The sequence below is a fragment of the Chiloscyllium plagiosum genome, unplaced genomic scaffold (genome assembly GCF_037043375.1).
Source record: "Chiloscyllium plagiosum isolate Xiang-an unplaced genomic scaffold, Cpla_swu_hap1 HiC_scaffold_22, whole genome shotgun sequence".
NCBI lineage: Eukaryota > Metazoa > Chordata > Chondrichthyes > Orectolobiformes > Hemiscylliidae > Chiloscyllium > Chiloscyllium plagiosum.
Genome location: NW_028270160.1, coordinates 10219725 through 10238860, shown reverse-complemented (window position 1 = coordinate 10238860; position 19136 = coordinate 10219725). Strand labels below are relative to the sequence as shown.

At 57.3% G+C, this 19136-nt stretch overlaps 1 protein-coding gene across 1 annotated transcript in view; it reads right to left on the bottom strand.

Moving 5' to 3' along the window:
* LOC122561324 (ectonucleoside triphosphate diphosphohydrolase 4-like) overlaps positions 1-9600 on the bottom strand; it is a 98225-nt gene extending 88625 nt beyond the window's left edge. The window contains exon 1 of the mRNA XM_087998736.1: positions 9495-9600. The gene's annotated coding sequence lies outside the window, so the exon portion shown is untranslated. The remainder of the gene's footprint in view (positions 1-9494) is intronic.
* Between the last annotated feature and the right edge of the window lie 9536 nt (positions 9601-19136).

The following is a 19136-nucleotide window of genomic DNA, read 5'->3' as shown; positions in this document are numbered from 1 at the left end:
CACCCCCAGTCACCCCCCCCCCACATCCCCCAGTCACCCCCACCCCACCCCCACATCCCCCAGTCACCCCCCACCCCACCCCCACATCCCCCAGTCACCCCCCCACCCCACCCCCACATCCCCCAGTCACCCCCCCACCCCACCCCCACATCCCCCAGTCACCCCCCCACCCCCACATCCCCCAGTCACCCCCCCACCCCACCCCCACATCCCCCAGTCACCCCCCCCACCCCACCCCCACATCCCCCAGTCACCCCCCCACCCCACCCCCACATCCCCCAGTCACCCCCCCACCCCACCCCCACATCCCCCAGTCACCCCCCCACCCCACCCCCACATCCCCCAGTCACCCCCCCACCCCACCCCCACATCCCCCAGTCACCCCCCCACCCCCACCCCCACATCCCCCAGTCACCCCCCACCCACCCCCACATCCCCCAGTCACCCCCCCACCCCACCCCACATCCCCCAGTCACCCCCCCACCCCACCCCCACATCCCCCAGTCACCCCCCCACCCCACCCCCACATCCCCCAGTCACCCCCCACCCCACCCCCACATCCCCCAGTCACCCCCCCCACCCACCCCCACATCCCCCAGTCACCCCCCCACCCCACCCCCACATCCCCCAGTCACCCCCCCACCCCACCCCCACATCCCCCAGTCACCCCCCCACCCCACCCCCACATCCCCCAGTCACCCCCCCACCCCACCCCCACATCCCCCAGTCACCCCCCACCCCACCCCCACATCCCCCAGTCACCCCCCCCACCCCCACATCCCCCAGTCACCCCCCACCCCCCCACATCCCCCAGTCACCCCCCCCACCCCCACATCCCCCAGTCACCCCCCCACCCCCCACATCCCCCAGTCACCCCCCACCCCCCCACATCCCCCAGTCACCCCCCCACCCCCCCACATCCCCCAGTCACCCCCCACCCCCACATCCCCCAGTCACCCCCCCACCCCCACATCCCCCAGTCACCCCCCACCCCCACATCCCCCAGTCACCCCCCACCCCCACATCCCCAGTCACCCCCCCACCCCCACATCCCCCAGTCACCCCCCACCCCCACATCCCCCAGTCACCCCCCCACCCCCCACATCCCCCAGTCACCCACCCCCACCCCACCCCCACATCCCCCAGTCACCCCCCACCCCCACATCCCCCAGTCACCCCCCACCCCCACATCCCCCAGTCACCCCCCCACCCCCACATCCCCCAGTCACCCCCCCACCCCCACATCCCCCAGTCACCCCCCACCCCCACATCCCCCAGTCACCCCCCACCCCCACATCCCCCAGTCACCCCCCCACCCCCCACATCCCCCAGTCACCCCCCACCCCCCACATCCCCCAGTCACCCCCCACCCCCACATCCCCCAGTCACCCCCCACCCCCACATCCCCCAGTCACCCCCCACCCCCCACATCCCCCAGTCACCCCCCACCCCACCCCCACATCCCCCAGTCACCCCCCACCCCACCCCCACATCCCCCAGTCACCCCCCACCCCACCCCCACATCCCCCAGTCACCCCCCACCCCACCCCCACATCCCCCAGTCACCCCCCCACACCCACATCCCCCAGTCACCCCCCACCCCCACATCCCCCAGTCACCCCCCACCCCACCCCCACATCCCCCAGTCACCCCCCCCACCCCACCCCCACATCCCCCAGTCACCCCCCACACCCACATCCCCCAGTCACCCCCCACACCCACATCCCCCAGTCACCCCCCACCCCACCCCCACATCCCCCAGTCACCCCCCCCCACCCCCACCCCCACATCCCCCAGTCACCCCCCACACCCACATCCCCCAGTCACCCCCCCACACCCACATCCCCCAGTCACCCCCCACACCCACATCCCCCAGTCACCCCCCCACCCCCACATCCCCCAGTCACCCCCCACACCCACATCCCCCAGTCACCCCCCACCCCCACATCCCCCAGTCACCCCCCACCCCACCCCCACATCCCCCAGTCACCCCCCCCACCCCAACCCCACATCCCCCAGTCACCCCCCCCACCCCAACCCCACATCCCCCAGTCACCCCCCACACCCACATCCCCCAGTCACCCCCCACCCCCACATCCCCCAGTCACCCCCCACACCCACCCACATCCCCAGTCACCCCCCACCCCCACATCCCCCAGTCACCCCCCACCCCACCCCCACATCCCCCAGTCACCCCCCCCACCCCACCCCCACATCCCCCAGTCACCCCCCCCCACCCCACCCCCACATCCCCCAGTCACCCCCCACCCCCACATCCCCCAGTCACCCCCCACCCCCACATCCCCCAGTCACCCCCCACCCCCACATCCCCCAGTCACCCCCCACACCCCACATCCCCCAGTCACCCCCCCCCACCCCCACATCCCCCAGTCACCCCCCCACCCCACCCCCACATCCCCCAGTCACCCCCCCCCCCCACCCCCCACCCCCACATCCCCCAGTCACCCCCCCCACCCCCACCCCCACATCCCCAGTCACCCCCCCCCCACCCCACCCCCACATCCCCCAGTCACCCCCCCCCACCCCACCCCCCACATCCCCCAGTCACCCCCCCCCACCCCACCCCCACATCCCACAGTCACCCCCCACCCCCACATCCCACAGTCACCCCCCACCCCACCCCCACATCCCCCAGTCACCCCCCCCACCCCCACATCCCCCAGTCACCCCCCCACCCCCACATCCCCCAGTCACCCCCCCACCCCCACATCCCCCAGTCACCCCCCCACCCCCACATCCCCCAGTCACCCCCCCACCCCCACATCCCCCAGTCACCCCCCACCCCCACATCCCCCAGTCACCCCCCCCACCCCCACCCCCACATCCCCCAGTCACCCCCCACCCCCACCCCCACATCCCCCAGTCACCCCCCCCCCCACCCCACCCCCACATCCCCCAGTCACCCCCCCCCCACCCCACCCCCACATCCCACAGTCACCCCCCCACCCCACCCCCACATCCCCCAGTCACCTCCCACCCCCACATCCCCCAGTCACCCCCCACCCCCACCTCCCCCAGTCACCCCCCCCACCCCACCCCCACATCCCCCAGTCACCCCCCCCACCCCACCCCCACATCCCCCAGTCACCCCCCCCCACCCCACCCCCACATCCCCCAGTCACCCCCCCACCCCACCCCCACATCCCCCAGTCACCCCCCCACCCCACCCCCACATCCCCCAGTCACCCCCCACCCCCACATCCCCCAGTCACCCCCCACCCCCACATCCCCCCCACCCCCACATCCCCCCCCACCCCCACATCCCCCAGTCACCCCCCACCCCCACATCCCCCCCCCACCCCCACATCCCCCAGTCACCCCCCCACCCCCACATCCCCCCCCACCCCCCACATCCCCCAGTCACCCCCCACCCCCACATCCCCCCCCACCCCCACATCCCCCAGTCACCCCCCCACCCCCACATCCCCCCCCCCACCCCCACATCCCCCAGTCACCCCCCACCCCCACATCCCCCCCCCCACCCCCCACATCCCCCAGTCACCCCCCCCCACCCCACCCCCACATCCCCCAGTCACCCCCCCACCCCCACATCCCCCAGTCACCCCCCCACCCCCACATCCCCCAGTCACCCCCCCACCCCACCCCCACATCCCCCAGTCACCCCCCCACCCCACCCCCACATCCCCCAGTCACCCCCCCCACCCCACCCCCACATCCCCCAGTCACCCCCCACCCCACCCCCACATCCCCCAGTCACCCCCCACCCCCACATCCCCCAGTCACCCCCCACCCCCACATCCCCCAGTCACCCCCCACCCCCACATCCCCCCCACCCCACATCCCCCAGTCACCCCCCACCCCCACATCCCCCCCACCCCACATCCCCCAGTCACCCCCCCACCCCACCCCCACATCCCCCAGTCACCCCCCACCCCCACATCCCCCAGTCACCCCCCACCCCCACATCCCCCAGTCACCCCCCACCCCCACATCCCCCAGTCACCCCCCACATCCCCCAGTCACCCCCCACATCCCCCAGTCACCCCCCACCCCCACATCCCCCAGTCACCCCCCCCACCCCACCCCCACATCCCCCAGTCACCCCCCCCACCCCACCCCCACATCCCCCAGTCACCCCCCCCCACCCCACCCCCACATCCCCCAGTCCCCCCCCCACCCCACCCCCACATCCCCCAGTCACCCCCCACACCACCCCCACATCCCCCAGTCACCCCCCACACCACCCCCACATCCCCCAGTCACCCCCCACACCACCCCCACATCCCCCAGTCAACCCCCACCCCACCCCCACATCCCCCAGTCAACCCCCACCCCACCCCCACATCCCCCAGTCAACCCCCACCCCACCCCCACATCCCCCAGTCACCCCCCACACCACCCCCACATCCCCCAGTCACCCCCCCCACCCCACCCCCACATCCCCCAGTCACCCCCACACCACCCCCACATCCCCCAGTCACCCCCCACACCACCCCCACATCCCCCAGTCACCCCCCACACCACCCCCACATCCCCCAGTCACCCCCCACACCACCCCCACATCCCCCAGTCACCCCCCACACCACCCCCACATCCCCCAGTCACCCCCCACACCACCCCCACATCCCCCAGTCACCCCCCACACCACCCCCACATCCCCCAGTCACCCCCCACCCCCACATCCCCCAGTCACCCCCCACCCCACACCACCCCCACATCCCCCAGTCACCCCCCACCCCCACATCCCCCAGTCACCCCCCACCCCACACCACCCCCACATCCCCCAGTCACCCCCCACCCCCACATCCCCCAGTCACCCCCCCCACCCCACACCACCCCCACATCCCCCAGTCACCCCCCACCCCCACATCCCCCAGTCACCCCCCACCCCCACATCCCCCAGTCACCCCCCCCACCCCACCCCCACATCCCGCAGTCACCCCCTCCACCCCACCCCCACATCCCCCAGTCACCCACCCCACCCCCACATCCCCCAGTCACCCCCCCCACCCCACCCCCACATCCCCCAGTCACCCCCCCCACTCCACCCCCACATCCCCCAGTCACCCCCCCCACCCCACCCCCACATCCCCCAGTCACCCCCCCCACCCCACCCCCACATCCCCCAGTCACCCCCCCCACCCCACCCCCACATCCCCCAGTCACCCCCCCCACCCCACCCCCACATCCCCCAGTCACCCCCCCCACCCCACCCCCACATCCCCCAGTCACCCCCCCCACCCCACCCCCACATCCCCCAGTCACCCCCCCCACCCCACCCCCACATCCCCCAGTCACCCCCCCACCCCACCCCCACATCCCCCAGTCACCCCCCCCCACCCCACCCCCACATCCCCCAGTCACCCCCCCACCCCACCCCCACATCCCACAGTCACCCCCCACCCCCACATCCCACAGTCACCCCCCACCCCCACATCCCACAGTCACCCCCCACCCCCACATCCCACAGTCACCCCCCACCCCCACATCCCCCAGTCACCCCCCACCCCCACATCCCCCAGTCACCCCCCACCCCACACCACCCCCACATCCCCCAGTCACCCCCCACCCCCACATCCCCCAGTCACCCCCCCCACCCCACCCCCACATCCCCCAGTCACCCCCCCCACCCCACCCCCACATCCCACAGTCACCCCCCCCACCCCACCCCCACATCCCCCAGTCACCCCCCACCCCCACATCCCCCAGTCACCCCCCACCCCACCCCCACATCCCCCAGTGACCCCCCCCCCACATCCCCCAGTGACCCCCCCCCACATCCCCCAGTGACCCCCCCCCACATCCCCCAGTGACCCCCCCCCACCCCACCCCCACATCCCGCAGTCACCCCCCCCACCCCACCCCCACATCCCGCAGTCACCCCCCCCACCCCACCCCCACATCCCCCAGTCACCCCCCCCCCACCCCACCCCCACATCCCACAGTCACCCCCTCCACCCCACCCCCACATCCCACAGTCACCCCCCACACCACCCCCACATCCCCCAGTCACCCCCCACACCACCCCCACATCCCCCAGTCACCCCCCACACCACCCCCACATCCCCCAGTCACCCCCCACACCACCCCCACATCCCCCAGTCACCCCCCACCCCCACATCCCCCAGTCACCCCCCACCCCCACATCCCCCAGTCACCCCCCACCCCACACCACCCCCACATCCCCCAGTCACCCCCCACCCCCACATCCCCCAGTCACCCCCCACCCCACACCACCCCCACATCCCCCAGTCACCCCCCACCCCCACATCCCCCAGTCACCCCCCACCCCCACATCCCCCAGTCACCCCCCCCACCCCACCCCCACATCCCGCAGTCACCCCCTCCACCCCACCCCCACATCCCCCAGTCACCCACCCCACCCCCACATCCCCCAGTCACCCCCCCACCCCACCCCCACATCCCCCAGTCACCCCCCCCACTCCACCCCCACATCCCCCAGTCACCCCCCCCACCCCACCCCCACATCCCCCAGTCACCCCCCCCACCCCACCCCCACATCCCCCAGTCACCCCCCCCACCCCACCCCCACATCCCCCAGTCACCCCCCCCACCCCACCCCCACATCCCCCAGTCACCCCCCCCACCCCACCCCCACATCCCCCAGTCACCCCCCCCACCCCACCCCCACATCCCCCAGTCACCCCCCCACCCCACCCCCACATCCCCCAGTCACCCCCCCCCACCCCACCCCCACATCCCCCAGTCACCCCCCCACCCCACCCCCACATCCCACAGTCACCCCCCACCCCCACATCCCACAGTCACCCCCCACCCCCACATCCCCCAGTCACCCCCCACCCCACACCACCCCCACATCCCCCAGTCACCCCCCACCCCCACATCCCCCAGTCACCCCCCCCACCCCACCCCCACATCCCCCAGTCACCCCCCCCACCCCACCCCCACATCCCACAGTCACCCCCCCCACCCCACCCCCACATCCCCCAGTCACCCCCCACCCCCACATCCCCCAGTCACCCCCCACCCCACCCCCACATCCCCCAGTGACCCCCCCCCACATCCCCCAGTGACCCCCCCCCACATCCCTCAGTGACCCCCCCCCACATCCCCCAGTGACCCCCCCCCACATCCCCCAGTGACCCCCCCCCACCCCACCCCCACATCCCGCAGTCACCCCCCCCACCCCACCCCCACATCCCGCAGTCACCCCCCCCACCCCACCCCCACATCCCCCAGTCACCCCCCCCACCCCACCCCCACATCCCACAGTCACCCCCTCCACCCCACCCCCACATCCCACAGTCACCCCACCCACCCCACCCCCACATCCCACAGTCACCCCCCCCACCCCACCCCCACATCCCACAGTCACCCCACCCACCCCACCCCCACATCCCACAGTCACCCCCCCCACCCCACCCCCACATCCCACAGTCACCCCCCCCACCCCACCCCCACATCCCACAGTCACCCCCCCCACCCCACCCCCACATCCCACAGTCACCCCCCCCACCCCACCCCCACATCCCACAGTCACCCCCCCCACCCCACCCCCACATCCCCCAGTCACCCCCCACCCCCACATCCCCCAGTCACCCCCCACCCCACCCCCACATCCCCCAGTGACCCCCCCCCACATCCCCCAGTGACCCCCCCCCACATCCCCCAGTGACCCCCCCCCACCCCACCCCCACATCCCGCAGTCACCCCCCCCACCCCACCCCCACATCCCGCAGTCACCCCCCCCCCACCCCACCCCCACATCCCCCAGTCACCCCCCCCACCCCACCCCCACATCCCACAGTCACCCCCTCCACCCCACCCCCACATCCCACAGTCACCCCCCCCACCCCACCCCCACATCCCACAGTCACCCCCCCCACCCCACCCCCACATCCCACAGTCACCCCCCCCACCCCACCCCCACATCCCACAGTCACCCCCCCCCACCCCACCCCCACATCCCCCAGTCACCCCCCCCACCCCACCCCCACATCCCCCAGTCACCCCCCACCCCCACATCCCCCAGTCACCCCCCACCCCACGCCCACATCCCCCAGTGACCCCCCCCCACATCCCCCAGTGACCCCCCCCACATCCCCCAGTGACCCCCCCACATCCCCCAGTGACCCCCCCACATCCCCCAGTGACCCCCCCCCACATCCCCCAGTGACCCCCCCCCACATCCCCCAGTGACCCCCCCCCACATCCCCCAGTGACCCCCCCCCACATCCCCCAGTGACCCCCCCCACATCCCCCAGTGACCCCCCCCACATCCCTCAGTGACCCCCCCCCCCACATCCCCCATCCCCCAGTGACCCCCCCCACATCCCCCATCCCCCAGTGACCCCCCCCCACATCCCCCATCCCCCAGTGACCCCCCCCCCACATCCCCCATCCCCCAGTGACCCCCCCCCCCACATCCCCCAGTGACCCCCCCCCCACATCCCCCAGTGACCCCCCCCCACATCCCCCAGTGACCCCCCCCCCACATCCCCAGTGACCCCCCCCAACATCCCCCAGTGACCCCCCCCAACATCCCCCAGTGACCCCCCCACCCCCACCCCCACATCCCCCAGTGACCCCCACCCCCACATCCCCCAGTGACCCCCACCCCCACATCCCCCAGTGACCCCCACCCCCCATCCCCATCCCCCAGTGACCCCCCCCCCACATCCCCCATCCCCCAGTGACGCCCCCCCCACATCCCCCATCCCCCAGTGACCCCCCCCACATCCCCCATCCCCCAGTGACCCCCCCCCCACATCCCCCATCCCCCAGTGACCCTCCCCCACATCCCCCAGTGACCCCCAACATCCCCCAGTGAATCCCTCCCCAGCCGTGACTGTCACTGACCCAGTGACCCCCCCCCACATCCCCCAGTGACCCCCCCCCACATCCCCCAGTGACCCCCCCCACATCCCCCAGTGACCCCCCCCACATCCCTCAGTGACCCCCCCCACATCCCTCAGTGACCCCCCCCCCACATCCCCCATCCCCCAGTGACCCCCCCCACATCCCCCATCCCCCAGTGACCCCCCCCCACATCCCCCATCCCCCAGTGACCCCCCCCCCACATCCCCCATCCCCCAGTGACCCCCCCCCCACATCCCCCAGTGACCCCCCCCCCACATCCCCCAGTGACCCCCCCCCCACATCCCCAGTGACCCCCCCCAACATCCCCCAGTGACCCCCCCCAACATCCCCCAGTGACCCCCCCACCCCCACCCCCACATCCCCCAGTGACCCCCACCCCCACATCCCCCAGTGACCCCCACCCCCACATCCCCCAGTGACCCCCACCCCCCATCCCCATCCCCCAGTGACCCCCCCCCCACATCCCCCATCCCCCAGTGACGCCCCCCCCACATCCCCCATCCCCCATCCCCCAGTGACCCCCCCCACATCCCCCATCCCCCAGTGACCCCCCCCCCACATCCCCCATCCCCCAGTGACCCTCCCCCACATCCCCCAGTGACCCCCAACATCCCCCAGTGAATCCCTCCCCAGCCGTGACTGTCACTGACCTAGGACCGAGAACAGCCCCAAGCCGCCGCCGTTGATCAGCTCCCGGGGCCTGTGCCCGTTGCTGTGGGACAGCAGGTCGAAGCCCGGCCGAACAGCCACCTTTCCCCCGCCCCCAGATTCACAGCCGGAAAGCGAAGGCCACGTCACCGTCACCGTCACCCCCAGGCCGCCGTAAAACGTCGCCCGCTGTGAGCAATCCAGTTTCCGGCAGCTGCGTTGCTATGGCCAGTTGTAGTTCAGGCCCAGGGGAAGCTGCTCTATTCTGTGTTCACCAAACCCAACAAGAGCTGGGGCATGTGCACTCATTTTTGACAATTTGAATTTCAGAGTTTTGCTTTGGTGATGGTTTTACAATACACCCATATCCCACCACAACCACCATCAAATTCCACAGTTTCATATCTTTCTTTGCATTGATGTAGCGCCTCTGACATAGCAAAGCATTCCCAAAGGATTATGTGGAGATATTCAGACAGGTGAGTGCCACAGAGGTAGTTTTTGTTTGTGTCGTTGCTGGGGGGGAATGGGAGGATCTGAAAGGAAGGAAGAGATTTAGGGAAGGATTTCGTGAGTTAAAAATCACTCAACCCCGGGTTAAAGTCCAATATGTTTATTTGGAAGTAGTAGCTTTGGAAGCACTGCTCCTTCATCAGGTAGCATAGATATAAGGGCAGAATTAGGCCATTCGCATTTGCTCTGCCATTTGATTGTGGCCAATATGCTCCTCACCCCCATTGTCTTGCCTTGTCTGCACATCCTTTCAACCCATTACCAATTAAAGAGGTGTCTAACTCCTTAAATTTACTCACTGTCCCAGCATCCACTGCACTTTGGCACAGCAAATTCCACAGATTCACAACACTTTGGGAGAAGTAGTTTCTCGTCAACTTTGTTTTAAATTTGCAATCCCTTATCCTAAGACTATGACCTCTTTCCATAGGCTGCACCACAAGAGGAAGCATTGACTCCGCAGGTATTTTATCCCCACGGTTTATCATCTTGAAAACATCAATTTGACCTCCCTTCATTCTTCTAAATTCCAGAGAGTACAAGTTTAAACTGTTGCATCTCTCTTCATATGACAAATCTCTCATCTTTGTGCTCAATTTTGTGAACCTCTACTGAACTGCTTCCAATGCCACTATATCCTTCCGCAAGGGGACCAAAACTGTGCACAATCCTACAGGTGCGATCTCACCAATACCTTGTATAGTTGCAACAGTACTTCCTTCCCTTTATATTCTATTCCTTTATCGATAAAAGCCAATATTCCATTAGCTTTCTTTATAATCTGCTGTACCTGTATGCTCGTTTTCTGTGAATGAGTCCACCTATATCCTTTGCACCAAAACACCCTAAAGTCTCTCCCCATTAAGATAATAGGTGACCTTCCCATTTCTTCAAACCAATTGCATGACCTCACACTTATCCACGTTAAACTCTATCTGCCACATTTTGGCCCACTCTCCTAACCTATCTATATCCATTTGTAAGGTTCTTAGTTTTTCGTTAAATTTACTGTCCCACCTATTTTTGTGTCATCAACAATTTGGCTGTAGAGCCTTCTAAACCTGTATCCAAATCATTAATGTAGATTGGAAATAGCTGGAGTCCAAGGGGCTTAGGGCCAGGCAGCTAAGATCACGGGAGCAATTCAACCCTTCAAGAATGCTCCACATTCTATATGATCATGGCTTTCCAGGTTTGACTGCGTTATTAGATTTTAATTTAAGAGACCAAATGTCTGTCAAACATTGACCCTTAAATGTATTCAACTATGCACAACCCCATAGCATTGTAGAATTCCAAAAATTCACAGTAGAGTAATTTCTCCTCACCACCTTTCTAAATGACCATTTCCTTATCCTGAGACTATGCTCATGTATCTTGGATTTCCAACTTAGCATCTACCTTTTTTTCTAAATTCCTATTTCTTCTAAAATCTAAACAATATAAATACAGTTTACTCTGTGGCTCATCATAGCTTAGCTCGCACATCCCAGGTAGAACCATTAGATATTAAGGGTTTAGAAGTAGTCAGAAGTAGGAAAATTAAACTATTTCATTTGTGAGATTGGAGGAGGTTTCTGAATTAGCAAGTCACAAGGCAATGGAAGGATGAGAATTGTAAAATTGATGCGTGGCCAGACTCTGGGCCCCTAGGGGGTCATTGAGCCCCATAGGGTCATAGGTGAATGATCTGGGCAGCAGAGGTTTGGATGAACTCAGATTTAGAGATGACGGAACATGTGATTCAAGCATCCTCCCATCCAAGTAGTTGAGTCTGGAGATAACAAAGACACAAGGCTAGCATTGTTGAACCAATTATTTGGTTTTCAATGTGAAAGTCGGAATGTAGAGACGACTTTTCCTGAATGGCCCACCTTCTGTGTTTGAGACCACCCTGTTTAGGTTCACTGAGAAAGTTTGAATAGAAGATGGATGGTGCATTGAAGGACTTTAACATGTTGATAGGAAAGGCCTTGGAGAAAAAACCTGACTGAATGACACTGAAGTGGGGCATCTTCCATTATATGGCAAGACTTAGAGAATCTAGACTTGTCCTTCTTAAGATGTTTAAGAGGAGGTTGACTGGCGGTGTTCAGCAGATGTGTTCAAATCTGTGAGGGGTTTGGATAGTGTAAATGCGGTAAAGAAAATTCCCTTCATGGAGAGTTGGTAACCAGAGGACACAGATTTAGAGTAATTAGCAAATGAAGCAGAGAGAAAATATTAAAATGTGTATTGTGATTTATTATGATCAAGAATGTGCTGCTTGAATCAACTATTCAAGCAATTATCAAAAAGAAATTGGATACATGCTTGAAAATCAAAATTTGCAGGGGTGTATAGAGAAACAGAATTTAAGTAAATAATAATACAGAATTTAAACATTGCTAAAAAGAGAATTTAAGTTAAAGTTTCATCTTATTTCCTTTTAGAAATTTTTAAAGCAAGATTGCGACTAATTATATACTTCTGAAATAATTGACACAGGCTTGATGGGCTGGATCGCCTCTTTATTGTTGTACGTGAATATTGTCAATTTCTCATCAAATAACCAAATCGTGAAGTACAATAAATGACAATGTAGATATTGTCAATTCAACATACAGTGAAGACTTTACTCAAGAAAGGTTATACATTGATTATATATGTTGTAAACTGCTTTTCACATCTTGTAGTTGTGAAAGACACTGTATAAATACAATTCTTTTTTGATCTGAGTTTTAAATAATTGACTGTGGCCTTTAATATTATTTCACCTAACCTTCCAGCGAGGAGAAATAAACTCCCAGCATCTACTCTGTCAAGCTCCTTAACTAGTTTGTATCTTCTAATCTTGTCTCAAAAAAAAATCTCTTATCTCAGGAATCAATCTAGTGGACCTTCAGATATGAGTCTATAGTGCAGTTACGTAGAAGGAAGCATATGTCTCATGCATGTAATAGGAAATAGTGTGACCTCGACATGTAAAAGCGAATGGCAGCCTGAATGTTAGCAAACTTCGGAGCTTTGAGAGTGAATAGCAGCCCCTTCTGTCTGCTACCAGAATAGCAGCCCTTCATTACCATCATGAGCACTGTGTATTACAAAGTACTGTCCCTTTATGCATTAGAGTGAACAGATCTGTATGCAGAATAATAAAATTTTATAGTTGAGAAATAAGCAATTTGGTCCTCTCCAATCTTTTCTTTTTGATAAATTATTCACAATTATATACTGGTTGTTCCTTTGACAAGCAACTAATAATAAATTTAAAAATAATTTCAATTTCCGATTTAGCACTTTGGTGGTATCTGATTCCTTGATCTAATCCCATGATATGAGGACATTTTAAATTGTACCCCTTCAATTCCCTTTGCGTCAGCCTTAAATTTGATATCCTTTCATTCCCTTCTCAGTAACCAATGCAAGTAATCTATTTCCAATTATCTGATCACCTTTTCTAATTTTGAAGCTTTGTGTCAATTGAATTCTTCACCTCCCAATTTTAACAAAAATACTGTAAATTTTCAGGTCTCTTTTTTTATATAACAGTAAATCTTCATCCCCTTGCAATTTTCTTATATCTTTCATGAAAAGACTGTGCTTACTAGCATGGTTGACTCTTAACCATGGTCCATGGCCCCTATGCCCTCCCCATGCAACTCACCTTTCCCAAATAACTCCAAACGTTTTCATAAAACGCCACTCCTCCCCATGTATCGTCCATAGTCTCTTGCCCGGCATTAACTATGGGAGGTCATCAGGATGTCTTTAAAATTGACTTTAAAACTTCTGAGAATTTAATACAATCGTATTCAAAGACACTAAGACTAAAATATGACTGCAATTTCTTAGCATTTTTCTTTTAACAGTTTTAGATTCATTATTCATAGTTTCTCCATTTGGAAAAGTACTTTAATGCATATGAATGCTCACAGCATAGAAATAGATGTAATGGTCAATTTATCTGGGCAAGATACATTTACCTTTGCCCTATAATGAATCATTGCAATAAAACACATCGAACATACAGTATGATTTTCACTCTGATGAATGAAAATCTGGGAACGAAGTATTACAGGATCAGGTAATTATTTTGATGGTTCCTCAATGGGAGTTATGTTTCTCCTGGATTTGTGGTTCTTCTGAGGTGCCGTTAACCACATCTATTAATAAAATTCTAGGAATTCTCATGCATGTCTCTGTTTGGCTTGTCCTCGGAAGGATGTGTTGTCCCAGGACAAGCCAAACAGAGACACGCACGAGAATTCCTAGAAGCTTGGCATTCCAACAAGCACATTGACTTGGACTTCATTTACCAGCCCCTGAGAAAAAGAACAGGAAATTACATCACCACAGGAAATGACATCACCAACCCAAGTAACCCCAAACTTATAAATAAAAAGCAGTAAACATCTGCAGTGCTTCATCCGGAGGCTCATTGAAGATATTACCTGGGGGATCTATGATGGCGGTGATCTGAGAAGATCACACTGCAGAGCTTCGCAACGCAGCAGGAGCAGGACGGTCCTTTAACCCGCCCAACCCAGGTCATCAGGATTTCTTGGGGCATTGGAAAGATTGTGGAGACCGAAGAAACATTCAAAAATTGCCTTACCTGTATTTTCAGCTGTCCAGAAATGCCTAAAAAGGGAGGAGGATCATCCGAGGCCGGGTCTGCAGCTCAGCCTGCAGCAGCCTCGGAGCCGATTAATCTCCAGGATCTGGTGAACCAGCTCTTGAAATCTCGCAAAATACTGGGGAAACAGATTGAAGAGAAGCTGACTCCAGTCTCTCTCATGCTGCAGAAGCATGAGCAGCAGCTGGGAGACCTGGAGAAGAGGACGGATGAGGTGGAGCACAGGGTCATAGTGGTGGAAGCTGATGCCAGTTCATTTAAGGCTGAGATCCAAGCCCTGAAGATGCAGGTTCGTAATTTGCATGACCAAGTGGATGATCTTGAAAAGATTTGGATCATCGGTCTGCCTGAGGGTAAGGAAGGCCTGCGGAACCTGTTGAAGATTGGCTTCTGAAATTCCTTGACTTGGAGGCTGGCATGAGAGGATTGAAGATAGAGAGGGCTCACCGGGTCACAGCGAGAAGGTCAGGTCTGGGTCAACGCCCTCATCCTTTCCTGGTGCGGTTCCATCATTACCGGGATAAGGAGAGAGTCATGGAGGCTTCCAGACTGCAGGGAAAGGATCCAAAGGCCCTAATTTACGAGGGGTCTAAGATCATGTTTTGTCAGGACTTTTCAGCTGTGGTGATCCAGAAACGAAAATCGCATGATGGTGTCAAGAGAAGACTGAGGGAGCTTGGGATTCAGTACTCCGAGATATCCGGGAGTGCTTCGGATCACCTTAGATGAATCCATGCATCTCTTTGACACATCGGAGAAAGCAAGAGACTTTGTGGACAAACTAACCTAATTTAAACAATTGTAGTATGTATAAATATGGTTGCTTGGGTATGCGTTTATCATTCTGTAAAAGAAATGGAGGAAATCCGGTTGAAGCTTTGTTTATCCCCTTTTTTTGCCTCTATTGATAGTAATTTGGTTCAAACAATGTCTGGACGTGGTTAAGATGTACATTTCAAATTTCTAAGTTAGGACATATCAAAGGATGAGTGGGGTATTTATTCCCCTTTTTTTTAATAAAAGAATTTTTTAAATTCATATTGATATTCTATGGGGTGTTTATTACTTTTAGCTTGTGCTTGCAATGCGACTTTAGCTGAGAGAAGTGAAGGTGGTTGAGATGGTTAGATGCCTATTTATGGGCAGTTCGGGATGGGTAGTTGCCACCTCCGTGCAGGGGGTGAGTTCCCCTACTCAGCGCTATTGGCGCTTTATATGTTGGTTTGTTTTCTGGTTTTTGTTGTTTTTTATTTTTAATAATTTTGTATGTTTGTGAAATGTAGTGGTTTTATGTAGTTTTTATATTTGGTGGACCATGCAACACTAAGGCTCAGCAACTTGTGGTTCGGGTTTCTCCTCTCTGGAATTTAAATATAATTGCAGAAGATTATGGCTAATGATTTGATTAAATGGTGTACCTGGAATATCAAGGGACGTCACTCGCCAATTAAGAGGAAGAAGGTACTCTTGAGTCTTAGAAAGGAGAAGGTGGATATTGCTTTGATACAGGAGACACATCTGGGTGACAAGGAGCATCTGAAATTACAGCAGAATGGCTTTGACTGAGTTTATTTTTCATCATTTAATACCAGAAGTAGGGGAGTGGCTATATTGGTTAGGAAAAGTTTCTCATTTAAATTGTTGAAATGTGTTAAAGACACATACGGGAGGTTTGTAATTCTTAAAGCCTTGATAAATGGGGAAGAATATGGTGTTTTAAATGTTTATTGTCCCCCAGCTCATCCTCTTAAATTCTTGGTAGATGCTTTTTTTAAACTGATAAGTCTCAAGTCTCAGCACATCATTATGGGGGAGATTTTAAATATCTCATGGACCCCACAGTAGGCAGGTTGCCAAAAGGTCCCTTGATACCCTCTGCACAAACTAAACAGTTATTGGGTCTGTGTGGGGAATTAGGGTTGGTGGACGTCTGGAGGTGTCTCTCTGGAGGGTCTGGGAACCTAACATGTGATTCTAAAAAAGATTAATGTGGCATTCCAGAGATTCTACTCTATATCAGTCTGAGAATTGTGAGGAGGGGCAGGCCAAAATGGAATCCTTTTTTAGAGATCTGAAGCTCCCGGGTGTGACTCCCGAACAACAGTCCTTTCTCAATGCCCCATTATCAGAGCAAGAAGTGCAGGAAGCTGTGAGGCAGCTTCAGAGTGGAAAGGTGCCCGGTCCTGATGGACTTCCCAGTGAACTCTATAAGGAATTTATAAGTATACTGTCAGGCTCGATGCTCTTGCGTTAAGGCTGGAGACTGTGTTACCTTCTATAATTAAAGAGGATCAGACGGGCTTCATAAAGGGTCACAGATCGTCCAATAATGTTAGGAGGCTGCTTAACCTAATTCAAGCATGCCAACAGCAGTCAATACAGGGATTTGTGATTTCTGTAGATGCAGAGAAGACATTTGACCGAGTTGAGTGGCCATACCTTTTCTATACTCTAGACCGGTTTGGTCTGGGCGAAGTTTTCATAAGATGGGTAAAGGTTCTCTACAGTGTACCTCTCGCTGCGGTCATTACCAACGAGGTACGATCAAGCAATTTTAATATTTTTAGGGGCAGCCGGCAGGGCTGTCCCCTTTCACTATTACTTTTTACGTTGGTGATTGAACCGTTGGCAGAGGCCATTCATGGAGATCTCAATATATCAGCTCCAGAAGTGGGGTCAAAATTACATAAGATCTCGCTGTATACAGAGGATGTTCTAATTTTCTTGACAAATCCAGCAGTTTCAGTGCCTTGCCTGATACAATGCATTCACGTGTTTGGCGCTTTTTCAGGATATAAGATTAATTTTGCTAAATCAGAGGCTATGCCTATGGGTGGTCTTACGAAAGAGTTGGCTCTTGAGAGTGACTATAGATTCCCATTTAGGTGGTCACAGGGGGGTTTTGTGTATTTGGGCATATCCATTACTCCAGTTCTGGATTGGCTGTTCAAAGTCAATTTTACTCAATTATTTGAAAAAAATTAAACAAGATCTCCAAGGATGGGAGGCACTTCCAGTCTCGTGGTTGGGTCGGATAGCGTTTATTAAGATGAATATTCTCCTTCGTTTGCAATACCCTATACGGATGCTCCCCATAATTTTCAATAAACAAACACTCAGGAGACTGAACGTTTGGTTCAGCTCCTTTATCTGGCACCGTAAACGGCCCCTCATTAAATTAGCCAAACTGCAGTTGCCTCACAGATTGGGAGGAGTAGACCTTTCGGACATTAAAAATTACCAATTAAGCTCGCTTTTGACCTACGTAAGTGATTGGGTTTGTGGGGACCCTCTTTCAATATGGCTAGATATCGAAGCCTCCCAGGCAGGGTGCCCCCTTACCAGTTTGCTGTTTTTGGACAAGGTGAGGACAGTGAGGGAATATTGCCATAACCCAATATTCATCAATACTGTTAAAGCATGGAGGCCAATTCGGCAAAAGGAAGGTAATATTGGCAAAACATCTTTGTTTACGCCTTTAGTGGGTATGCTGGGTTTTCAACCGGGTATGATAGATTCAGGGTTTAAACGTTGGGAAGCTAGGGGTGTATTTTGCATGGGTGATTTATTTGAGGGAGATGTAATGATGTCCTTTGATCAGTTAGTACGGAAGTCCGAGTTATCTAATAGAGACCTCTTTTCTTTTATTTCAAGTTAGGGATTTTATTCAAAAAAAGATCACACTTCTGATTGATCCCTACAAATCTGACATAGAAAGAGGGGTACTAAGGGCTAAGAGTATACTCTTTCCCAGTACTTTACATCACCAATTGGGGTGTGCCACCTCAGATGAGTCTGATCGACTCTGCAGGATGTGGGAAAGAGAGCTGGGTGTTGAAGTTTCTTCAGAGGCATGAGAGGATATTTGGGAGAATGCAAGGAAGATATCAATTTGCAATAGGACCCATGCTTTACAGTTGAAGATTCTCCACAGGGTCCACTTAGCCCCACACCATTTGTCAAAATTTAAACCAGGGGTATCTTCAGCATGTCCCAAGTGCAAGGTCTGCACGGGCACTCTTACCCATTGTCTTTGGTCTTGTGACAGGCTTCAAACATATTGGAGCACTGTGGCGGGTGCAATGGAGAGGATTTTAGGTGTACTGGTGGAGAAGAACCCTATTTCGCTCCTTTTGGGCCTACCCATTGTATTTCCTGCAGGCGCGCATAAGAAAAAACTTTTCAATATTCTTACATTCTGTGCAAGGAAGAATATCTTGCTAGGTTGGATATCCGAAAAAACCCCAGGCCTGCCGGGTTGGCGGAAGATTATTACGGAGCATATTCCCCTGGATTTTCTCACAATTATGGTACACCACAAAACTGAGAATTTTTACAAGACATGGCAATCCTTTTTGAAATACCTGGACACAGATTTATCTGCCACACTAACAAGGGCTTTTATATAGCCGTAACGATTGTGTTTCATGAGTCCAATATCCAGGGAGGAGGAACTGTGAATGTATGAGTATTTTGTTTGGCTGGGCTGAGTTATTACTATTTATTTATTTGT